Genomic DNA, 11,579 nt, shown 5'->3' with positions numbered 1-11,579 from the left:
GGCCCAAGCATGGGTGAAGTTGACAAAAGATGACTGACCAGAAAAAAATGGTTCTGGAAGCAAAGACTTTATTGATAATTTACAGTTGAAGGATTCCCAGGGTTAGCAGTGAGGTTCAGAACTAGAGGAAGCTAGGGCTCTTTTTCTCTCTCAAAGCTTTACTAAGGACCTAAACCTGCCATTTTTTTGACTTCACAGTTGCCGTATCTTAAACTTCGACCAGTATGTTGTACTGATGTTAGCCACCTTTTTTCCTTAAGAAGCCTCCACATAGTCTAAGCCACAAAGTGGGAACAGCTGAACACTCACCAAAATAAACTAACTATAGCGGGACACATTGAGAACATAGACTAACATGAAATTATAAAAATAGTTTTGTTACATGCAAATAAAACTGCACATTTTTGTAAAAAAAAAAGGCAGATGTTAGAAAATATATATGACATTACTTAACTGAAGTTAAAATATACCCAAAACAACTCCATGTTGTTGAGTTTTCAGACATAATATCACTGGGAGATGGAAGAGAATATAAAGAACAAATGCTACAAGGGCAGCCACCGATGGCCATGCCCTCAACTGTGTGAAGTTTGCATGCAAGGCTCACTTTGTGAGACTTCATTGTTTAGTTTTTGCCAAAAAGTTTACTTCATATTTAATTTATGTTATGTCATTTAATAATTATATCTAACCGTAATTATCATTCAATAATAGCTAAGTAACCTCAATAGTGTATTAGAAATTTTGTTCATTAAATACAAACAATTCAATGAAAAGTAAGGTAAATTTGGATATTCCATTGTATCATTTCTTCATATTTCTCTCATAATTTTGTTAAATTGATTTATTTACTTGAGTGTGTGTGTATTTATGTGTTTGCATTTGTGTGTCTGTGTGCAGGTGAATGTAACCTAATACTGACCCCTTCAATATTTTCAGAGTTGTCACAATTCCTTCTGGATTGTTTATATTATATTTAGAGAAAAAGTATTATGAATGTTGCAAATGATTTTAGACTTGAAACTGCCGTGGAATCCTTTTCTTCAGAAGGTTGGAGAGTAGGTCAGAACCCAGGTTCGTGTATACAGAGCGCACTCCAAAGGACCATGATGACCTCCTGACTTCTGCAGAGAATGTAGAAGTCCTCATCCATACTGACAAGAATTCCGTTTTTAGGGTGCAGCTGCTAGGAACATCGAGTCTTCTACCTTGATTAAAACTTGCTACACTGTATTAGTATCCTGTGTTATGGCTGTTTAAAGTCATGACAGAGGGGCCAATGAGTTGGTCCAGCTGGTAAACATGCTGTCTACCATGACCTGAACTCCTTCACTGGGACCCACATGGGTCCCCTTCACACACACGTTAAAACCTCCATGTTGTTTTCCGTGATTAGAGGGAAAATCTAAACATGAACAAAGCTGTAGAATCTAGTGTTGGTAGATGCTGAGCTGTGCATGGGATGTTTTATTTCCCAGAAGAGGATGAGGATTAGAGCAATTGACTCAAGGTTGTCCTATTTCAAATTCTATTTCTCCCCCTCCTTCTAAAAAGCTATGGGACATGGAGTTAATTGTTTTACCCCCTTGGAGATTAATTTTTCTTATTTGTAACAGAATTGAAGTGCATAATTATTACAATTTTCCTATGTGTGACATTTTGTAATTCTAAAGGAAGTCATGTTAGAATTCTGGGCGTGCTTGTGAGACACTGGTGAAAATAGAAAGTATACTGTATTGTTTTCAAAGGTAGTCAGAAGAGGCCACTTGTCCTAGTTTCTTTTCTGTTGCTATGATAAAAGCAACCAGGAGAGGAAAGATTTGTTTGTCCAGTAATAGTCCATGACCGAGGAAATTCAGCACAGGAACTCAACACAGAAACCAGGAGGCAGGGACCATGGAGGGAAACGAGTCGGCCCTGTACTCTGATTTAGTCACTGGGCTGGGCTTAGCTGGTTTTATTACACAACCCAGAACCACTACGTAGGGAGTACTCTGCACACAGTAGGCTAGGCCTCCTGAAACCTAAGAATAATTTAACCCCCACAGACATGGCCACAGACAACCTAATCTAGGCAATCTCTCTACTGAGGCTCTCCTTGCAGATGACTCTGGGCTGTGGAAAGTTAGACAAAGTCACATAATTGAGTTTGGCTTTCATATTTACCAAGAAACAACTTCTGAAAACAAGCTCTGAACAGTCAGTGGTGAATTTATAGATGAGCTGACATGTTAAGAGAGTAAAATAAGAATGTGGTGATAGTGGAAAGGGAAGTTGACAATATGAAGGGTCAAAGTTTCGAACAATAACTGTAGGGACTCTAACCTCTGTGTTATCCATCCTATTCATTCTCTCTTTTCTCTAGTCCCTGAACTAATCCTTTTCTAATACAAGCTGTTTTTACTCAATTAACTACAAAAAGTTACGGTAAAATCAGTGACATTTTTAATAAATACTAGATGCTATTTTATATGTACTAGATCCTTTAAAGTTTTAAAATTGAATTTTGTGACATATATCTTAAGCATGTTTTAGGCATCCCAGTCTTTATGAAACACCCTGAAGAAATCCTTACACAGAGGCAGGAAAAGTCACATAACATCATGTTCAGAAGCCGTTATCACAGCCTAGACTGGAAGCAATCTGATTTTCAATGATTATGAGAAAAAAAGGAATTGCAATAATTTCATTTAATAAACATAACCATAGGTAAAGTGAGTGAAGTCAAGCCCATATAGCAATATAAATGACTCAGAAATACATTATTGAATAAAACGCAAAACAATTTCAAAAGCTTATAGAGCATGACAACATTCATATGAATTTTTGAAATATATAAAATTGTGTAATATTCTAGAAACTACATATTTTACTTAATACATGAATGTAGACTTTTATGTATAATATACATATTGGCATATATTTATATGATGTTTAAACAGAAAAAAATTCTGTATATGTGTGTGAAATTGCAGGGAAGAATGGACACACAGACAGACAGATCAAAAGCAATTTAAAGGAATAGGAATACATAGATTTAAAATTATGAAGAAATATAACGTTTGTACTCCTTCTTGATAATGGGAAAAGAATGAGAAATAAATCCAGAAGTAAAATCAGTTTATTGGCTAGGGTCCATGGTTAAGAGTACATACTGCTCTTCCAGAGAAGGACCTACATTTAGTTCCCAACACTTATGTCAGGTAGCTCATAGCTTCCTGTAGTTCCAGGTTCATGAGTTCCTACGTCCTCTTCTGCCTAAGAGCATCTGTATGCACATATACCAACACACCAAGGTATAAAAATACACCCTTTAAAAAAATGAAAACAAAAGCCCCCATGTAGAGTTCTTACTTGTTCTGCCTGGCCTTATGTAACTGTAAACCTGATCACTTTTGTATAAGATGTGTTTCCAATGGAGGCTTCTTTCAAGCACTTTTGACAGGTTGGTCTTGTTTTTGCAACCATTGATATTCACAATGTTATTCCCATGATCACCCTTAGAAAGCACAGAAAATAAAACTATAGTGATAATAAATGACAAGGAAAGCTAACCTTTGCACCCAATTTCAAAGCCATTTGTTTACAAAACTGTAGGATGAAAAAGGTTTACCCATTTGTGTTTCCTTGCTGCCATGTCTCTGTTAGCCCCACCTTCCCTGTAATAAAATATACTGGACTTTTTTTCTTTTTGATGTGTTACAAAAGTTTTCATTCATTATTTAAACTCCAGTTCTCTTTCATCCTGACATAAATTGTATTGAAAAGCTATTATATTATTTCTATTGCAATTAGGTTTTCTGTAATTAGAATTTGAAGCAAAATTCTTAATCAATCCATTATTATTTATTGAAAAGTACTATTTGTAAACAATTGCTCTACACATTTAATTAATGACATGCTAGAGAATGGTGGATGGAAATGCATTGATAGGAACAGGGAAAACACATGACTGACCAAAGAGAATTCCAAGTCTGGCCTCGGAGTGAAGCAAATTGCAGAGCAGTGAAGGAAAATTAAATGTAGAAAGTAAGCCTGGGGCTGGAAGACAGTTTAGTGGGGCAGGTGAGCTGCACAAGCCTGAGGGCCTAAGGTCAGACACCTAGAATGTGTTTAAAGTCAGAAACTGTGATCCCAACACTCCAATTTGGGATGGAATGTAGTCAGGCAAATTCCTTGAAGTGCAGACCAGTAAGCCTGGTGTTCACAATATCAAAGCAATGAGAAACCCTGCCTCAAGCAAGGTAGAAGGTGGAGACCAACGCCTGAGGTTGTTCTCTGACCTTTACATGGGCCCCGTGGCATACATACAACTGTACTCAACACATACAAGCATTACACATACATAAACATGCATAGAAAGAGAAAACAATTAGGCATTTATATATCCATACATACACATACACACCCCTTTCTCTAAAAGTAAGCTTGTAAGGTAATCTTATTTCTTGGTACAAGCCCTTGTGATTTTCCTGAGGATATTTTAGAACTTCATCCCCCAGCTCACTAATGACCTGCTAATGAACTGACACACATTGTACTTATATAAATTATAGAGTTGCTGAACTTGAGTTAAAGTTTGGTACGTTTCAAGGATATGAATCAATCATGCTGATATTAATGACGACTGTCACCTCTCTGCCCTTTACACTGTGTTATTTCATAGCCCCTTTATCTTGATAAGTGCTAGGTGACTTTGAAAGTCTGGACACTTTTAGACTTAACCATTTTCTCTATGACCTGGTCTCTAAGCTTCACCTCATTTTCTCTGGTGGTTATTTGTGGTTAAAAGTGTCTAGATATAAACACCACTATATCAACAAATTTACAAGACTTAAATGAAGAGCAAAAGGGAAGACTCCTCTCTGTTAGGCCAGGCTGTAGAATCTACAGATTAAAAAGGTACTAAAAGAACCCTTCAGAGACACCAGACTACAGTTTTGGTGTTTATTGTCTCTTAAAGTCTAGTGTATTGCAACCTTTGTCCTCAGGTGGTGCCATTGGAACCTTTAGAAATAGGGGTTTAGGGAGAGGTCTTTAAGTTTGGGGTATTCTATTTTCATTTCTGTAGGTATGGTGAAATGACTTGACAGCAATTAACTGAGGGGAGAAGTGGTCCGTGGTAGCTCACAACTCTGTTTTGGCATCTTCATCTTTTCTGAAAAGTCAAGGCAAGATGTTAGGCAGTCTCATCATACCCATAGTAAAGAGGAGGAGTAGAATTAATGCACACTTGCTTGCCTGTTTATTTGCTTGCTTGCTAATTAGCTTTCTTCATTTTATAAAGTTCAGGGTATAGTCTAGTAAGTAGGTACCACCCACAATGGCCTGGGTCTTCTCATATCAATTAACAGTGAAGGTGATCCTCATAGATATTCTCATAAGCCAACCTGATCTAGATAATTTTCATTAAGAGTCTTCCCCAGAGACTCTTGTGTCAAATATATAGTTAAAATGAACCAGCATTGGAGGGAGGCCTTCAAAAGGATTATGAGAACATTGTCTATCCTGTCTCACTCTGTTTCCTGGACCAAGACATGAATATCTACTCTAATTCACAGTTTTCTTGTTATATGCTGTTCCCACTATAGGTCCAAGACTGTAGGGCCATTCTCTCTTGGGACTTCAACCTCCAAAGTTAATGATCTAAATATATCTTTTCCGTTTGTAAGATAATTGCCTTGATGCTTCATTATAAACCAGGGTAGTTTTTCCATAAAGAAGAAAAGAATTGAGAAACTTGAAAGTCTTGGCTGTAAGAATAGCCTAAAGTCCCAGACATCTAACTTACATTACTTAATCACTCAAATGGTATACTTGGGCACCAAAACCTGTGTGTTGGAATCCTGGGGACAATTGTATTGAACATGTTCAGTCTCTTGGGAAGTAAAAGTCAACCTTTCCTCTCCCTGGGGTGATTGCTCAATGAGAAAAGTGCTAATGACCTAATTTCATATCTGCAGTACCATCTAAAATTGGGCATTGTGATGGGCATCTGTAGTTCCCATGCTTGGAAGGCAGAGATGGGTAGGTTCCTGGTGTTCACTAATTAGATAGTTAGTCTACCTGAATCATGAGATCCAGATTTAGAGGAAGACACTGTCTCAAACATCTAATAAAAACACACATCATCAACCTCTGACCTGTACATGTACATGTCCTCACACACACACACACACACACACACACACACACACACACGATATATGCACATACACTGCTGTTGAGCATGGCAGAGAATTACTGACATATTTGAAGCCAGTTTCATTCATTCTTCTTGAGTATCCTACCTGACATTTTTCTGATGTCTTTGAAATCTTGGTAGAACTTATAAGCTCTACGCCTTCTTCATGTGTCTATGCAAAACAAGCAAAAGAAAACTTTTGTTATATTTTTTTCTCCCCAACAAAATATAAAGAACTCTTATAGAGAGGCAATATAAAGGGCAGGTAACTGTTCTGTTGCTGGCCAGTGCTACTCAGTTTTTAGCTTGCTAACATTTTGAGAAAACAACTGTACTAGAAAAGGAATTGCTGGAAAGTAAAATAATTTTGTGTACTTTTCTTTGAAACTATTTACACATTTGTTAACACTGTATTTCTTCTATTTTATTCTTCAAGAAATGGCTAGTATAAAAGGGTAGATTGCAAAACAAGCTTTAGCTAAAGGTAAACAGAATCTTTCTATTTAAGTGTAGGCTACCTACACTAGTTTTATTAGGACCCAATGAACATTAGTGTATTGTCACCACAGGACCAGGTCAATTGGACATAATTTCATTCTTTTGAAAAACTAAATGTGCATGCTATCTGAGCTGGCACTTTGTACATTCTCATGTGTTTGAAAACACAATTTTGGGTAGCAGCAAAGAAATGAGTTGTGATGAAAGCCAGAACTATACCCAATAAATTAAACTAAATAACTAGAAAAAACTAATTATAAATATTCTACTGCTTCTTTAGCCTGCTGGGTACATGGGACCAGAAGGCCAGATTGGTACAATTCCCATTGCCTGGCTTTGTCTCACATCCTTCATCTCACCTTTGCTGGAAAAACCTGAAGACAAGAGGGAGGCCTGTGGAAATGGTGCAGTGGAAAAGCAGGCACTAGAGATCCTAGATGGGAGAATTTTGAGATTATCTTTTTTGTTGTTGTTGTAATAAAATACTATGAGAAAGAGATAATTTGATCTCACAGCTCTGGGTTATATTCCATTGGGTTGGGCAGTCACAGCAGCTGGAGCTTTAGGGAGCTGCTTCAAGTTCCACATGCTTTGACATCCAACCATAGTAGACTACAACCTTGAACTATTAACAAAACAAACCCATTTTTCTGTTAAGCTTTTTTTGTTAGAGCACTTTAACATAGCAACAAGAAGAGCCCAAACATGTATAGATATTTGTAGAAGATCTTGGAAGGACATCAGACTGAAAGTTCGACTGCAAACCAGTCATCTAGTCTAAAAAGCAAGGTTTTAGGTGATGGTGATCCTGAATGCAGAGATCCCACAGAAACCAGGTATTGGGATTATAGACATATAATTTGGAAATGAAGAAGTATGCAATTAAATAAAAGAAAAAATATATAAAATATCACCTTTTAGAGGAAGCAATCAGACACTTAACATTTTTTCTAATTCCTTGTTCTTAAAATTGTGGAATGACCTGCTCCTAGAAGGATCACAGGTGTGTCTGCTGTGTCACATGTTCATCCCTAGGTGGCAGAGAGGAGAGAGGCCATGTCTATACTCAGTGTTCAAACCTATGAACATCTGAATGATAAGTAGCTTAACAGTCACTGAAAATAAAGCTAGCCCAAGTGTTGTAGCAAAGGAAAATTAGTGTTGGACTATATAATGTTTATTATTAGCCCTAAGATTATCCTGGAAATGTTATCTAACCCGCTATCACAATTTATAAGACACAGACACCTGCTAGATTTTATAATTGCCTTATGTAACTTGGGCTGGGCAGATAGATCATCTATGGTGTCTCACTAACCTTACCCTCCACCTGCCAGCCCCATCCAATGCTATCCACCTTCACCATCCTTATCTGGGCTACCCTCCTTCTATAATCTTATAAATACTTGCTTATATTTGTCCTTGGTATGACTCCTTCCTCCTTGCCTGTTTCTTCTCCACCTAACCCATCCTGGTATTCTCCTTCCTCCTCTCTTCCTAACCTCTTCTCTTTCCCATGATTCTCTTGTCCTCACAAGCCCAGGAACCTGAGCCACAACTACTGTATTCTTCCCTGTCTCAGGAGAGGCCATTTAATCAACCAATCAGGTAGGTTTACACAACAAGGATAAGCATATCCAGGCATTAACCAAATCTCAAGGGCCAGTAATATAAGCATCTGCCCAAACTCTGACACCTGAGATGACCACCAGTCTGGCACCACACAGGCCTTGACAGCTCCTAGGACCAGGAGCAAGCCAGAGACTAGAAGAAGAGAATGAGGGCCCAGGTTGGAGTGATCCAAACAAACTTCTCATAGAGTCTGAGACGACCACCAGACTGAGGCCATGGGGCCTGAACACGGAAGAAGTCAAAGTATCACTATTCACAGAAGATGATAGTATAGATGAGTGACCCCCAAAATTCTACCAGAGAACTCCTTCAGCTGATATGCACCCTGAGCAAAGAGGCTGGATATAAAATAAACTTAAAAAAAAAAAAAAGCAGTAGCCCTCCTGTATACAAATGACAAACAGGATAAAAAAGAAATTAGGGAAACTACTCCCTTTTCAGCCTTGGTATGACTCTAACCAAGCAAGTAAAAGACATGTATGAAAAAAACTTCAAGTCTCTGAAGAAAGAAATTGAAGAAGATGTCAAAAAATGAAAAGATCTCCCACGTTCCTGGATTGGTAGGATTAACATAGTAAAAATGGTAATCATACCAAAAGCAATCTACAGAGTCAATGCAATTCCCATCAAAACACCAACACAATTCTTTACAGACCTTGAAAAAATGGCCATCCTGCCAAAAGCAATATACAGATCCAATGCAATTCCTATCAAAATACCAACATTATTCTTTACAGACCTTGAAAAAACAATTCTCAATTTCATATGAAAAAAAAAAAAAAGCAAAACTCAAAATAGCTAAAACAACCCTTAAAATAAAAGATTTACTGGACGTATCTCCATCTCTGATCTCAAGTTGTACTGTGGAGAAACAATAATAAAAATAGCAGGGTTCTGTCATTGAAAAAGACTCATGGATCAATGTAATCAAATTGAAGACCTGGCAATAAACCCACATACCTACAGATACTTGATTTTTGACAAAAAAAAAAAAAAAAAAAAAAAAAAAAGCCAAAACGATACAAATGGAAAAAGATAGCATCTTCAACAAATGGTGCTGGTCTAAATGATGTGTACATGTAGAAAAATGCAAATACATCCATATTTATTAACTAAAATCCAAGTGTATCAAAGACTTCAACATAAAGCCAGAAACACTAAACCTATTAGAAGAAAAAGTGGGAAAGAGCCTAGAACTCATTGGCCCAGGAGGCAACTTTCTGATCAGAACACCAAAATCAACAATAAATAAATGGGATCTCATGAAACTGAAAAGCTTCTGTAAAGCAAAGGACACTGTCAGCAGAACAAAACTACAGCCTACAGACTAAGAAAAGATCTTCACCAACCCTACATCTGACAGAGGGCTAATGTCTAGAATATATAAAGGACTCAGAAGTTAAACACCAACAAAGTAATGCAGTTAAAAAGGGGTACAGAGCTAAAAAGAGAAATCTAAGCAGAGGAATATCAAATGGAAGAGAAACACTTAAAGAAATGTTCAAAGTCCTTAGTCATCACAGAAATGCAAATCAAAACGATCCTGAGATTTCACCTTATACCCATCAGAATGGCTAAGATCAAAAACTCAAGTGACAACACATGGTAGAGAGGATATGGAGAAAGGGGAACCCTCCTCCATTGCTGGTGGGAATGTAAACTCATACAAACACTTTGGAAATCCATCTGGCACTTTCTCAGACAATTAGGAATAGTGCTACCTCAAGATCCAGCTATACCACTCCTGGGAAAGTATCAGAATGATACTTGAGTATACAACAAGGACATTTGCTCAACTATGTTCATAGCAGTGTTATTCATAATGGGCAGAATCTGAAAACAACCTAGATGTCCCTTAACTGAAGAATGGATACAGAAAATTTTGTACATTTACACAATGGAATACTACTTAGCAATTAAAAACCAAGGAAATCATGAAATTTGTAGGCACATGGATGGAACTAGAGAAAATCATCCTGAGTGAGGTAACCTAGAAGCAGAAAGACACACAAGGTATATACTTACTTATAAGTGGATATTTACCATGTAATATAGGATAAAATCTGTACTAAAATCTGTACACGTAAGGAAGCTAATCAGGAAGGAAGACTCTGGCTAATATGCTCAATCCCCATTCAGAAAGGCAAAGAGGATGGATATCAGAGGAGGTAGAAAACAACAATTTCTCTATCCGTTCCTCAACTGAGGGGCATCTGGGCTGTTTACAGCTTCTGGCTATTAAAAATAAAGCTGCTATAAACATGACTGAGCAGATGTCCTTGTTGTATACTTGAGCATCTTTTGAATATATGCCTAGGAGTGGTATAGCTGGATCTTGAGGAAGTGCTATTCCTATTTGTCTGAGAAAGCACCAGATTGATTTCCAAAGTGGTTGTATAGTTTACATTCCAACCAGCAGTGGAGGAGGGTTCCCCTTTCTCCACATTCTCTCCAGCATGTATTGTCACTTGAGTTATTCATCTTAGCCATTCTGAAGGGTGTAAGGTGAAATCTAAGGGTCGTTTTGATTTGCATTTCCCTGATGACTAAGGACATTGAACATTCTGTAAAGCAAAGGACACTATCACCAAAACAAAACAACTGCTTATAAATTAGGTAAGAATCTTCACCAACCCTATATCTGACAGAGGGCTAATATCCAGAACATATAAAGAACTCAAGAAGTTAAACAGCAACAAATCATGTAATCCAATTAAAATATGGGATATAGAGCTAAACAGAGAATTCTCAGTAGAGGAATATCAAATGGCAGAGAAACACTTAAAGAAAGGTACAATTCTTCTTATGTTTTGTAATAACACAGCATCTTTACTTATATGATTCCAAGGAAAAATAGCACAGATTAATAATATACATAACTGTTATATTGCAGGTATGTATAATGTGTGTGTGATTTGTGTGTGAGTACAGGATTGTGCATGGCATGATGTGGAAATCAGAGAATGACTTCCTGTCTCACTATTTAATTTCTACCTCTCCTGTTCATTACTCCAACTGCTGGGCTAGCTGACCTGTTTACAAATGAATTGCCCTGTCTCTGCCTCCCATCTCATCATAGAAGTGTGAGATTATAGATCGTTACTACTGTGTCTGCAAGTTAAATCCCTAGACCCCATGTAACAACAAGTCAAGTGCTGGGGTTTGCTTCTGTAAGCCCTGAGCTAGGGAGTGAGAGATACTAAGATTCCTGGAAGCTCCATGGTGAGCCAGTCAGCACAGCCTACATGGAGAGCTCAAGCCACTG

General features: G+C 37.5%; 1 non-coding gene across 1 annotated transcript; it reads left to right on the top strand.

The window, feature by feature from the left end:
- The first annotated feature begins 7,663 nt into the window (after window positions 1–7,663).
- Window positions 7,664–7,795, top strand: LOC129675581 (small nucleolar RNA SNORA17). Its single transcript, XR_008719958.1, has one exon. It is a non-coding gene; the product is annotated as a small nucleolar RNA SNORA17 (small nucleolar RNA).
- The last annotated feature ends 3,784 nt before the right edge of the window (window positions 7,796–11,579 follow it).

This window comes from Psammomys obesus, unplaced genomic scaffold, assembly GCF_907164565.1.
Source record: "Psammomys obesus unplaced genomic scaffold, mPsaObe1.curated_primary_1811, whole genome shotgun sequence".
In the NCBI taxonomy this organism is placed as follows: Eukaryota; Metazoa; Chordata; class Mammalia; order Rodentia; family Muridae; genus Psammomys; species Psammomys obesus.
The sequence above is the reverse complement of the archived record's forward strand: the minus strand, read 5'-3'. Positions and strand labels throughout refer to the sequence as shown.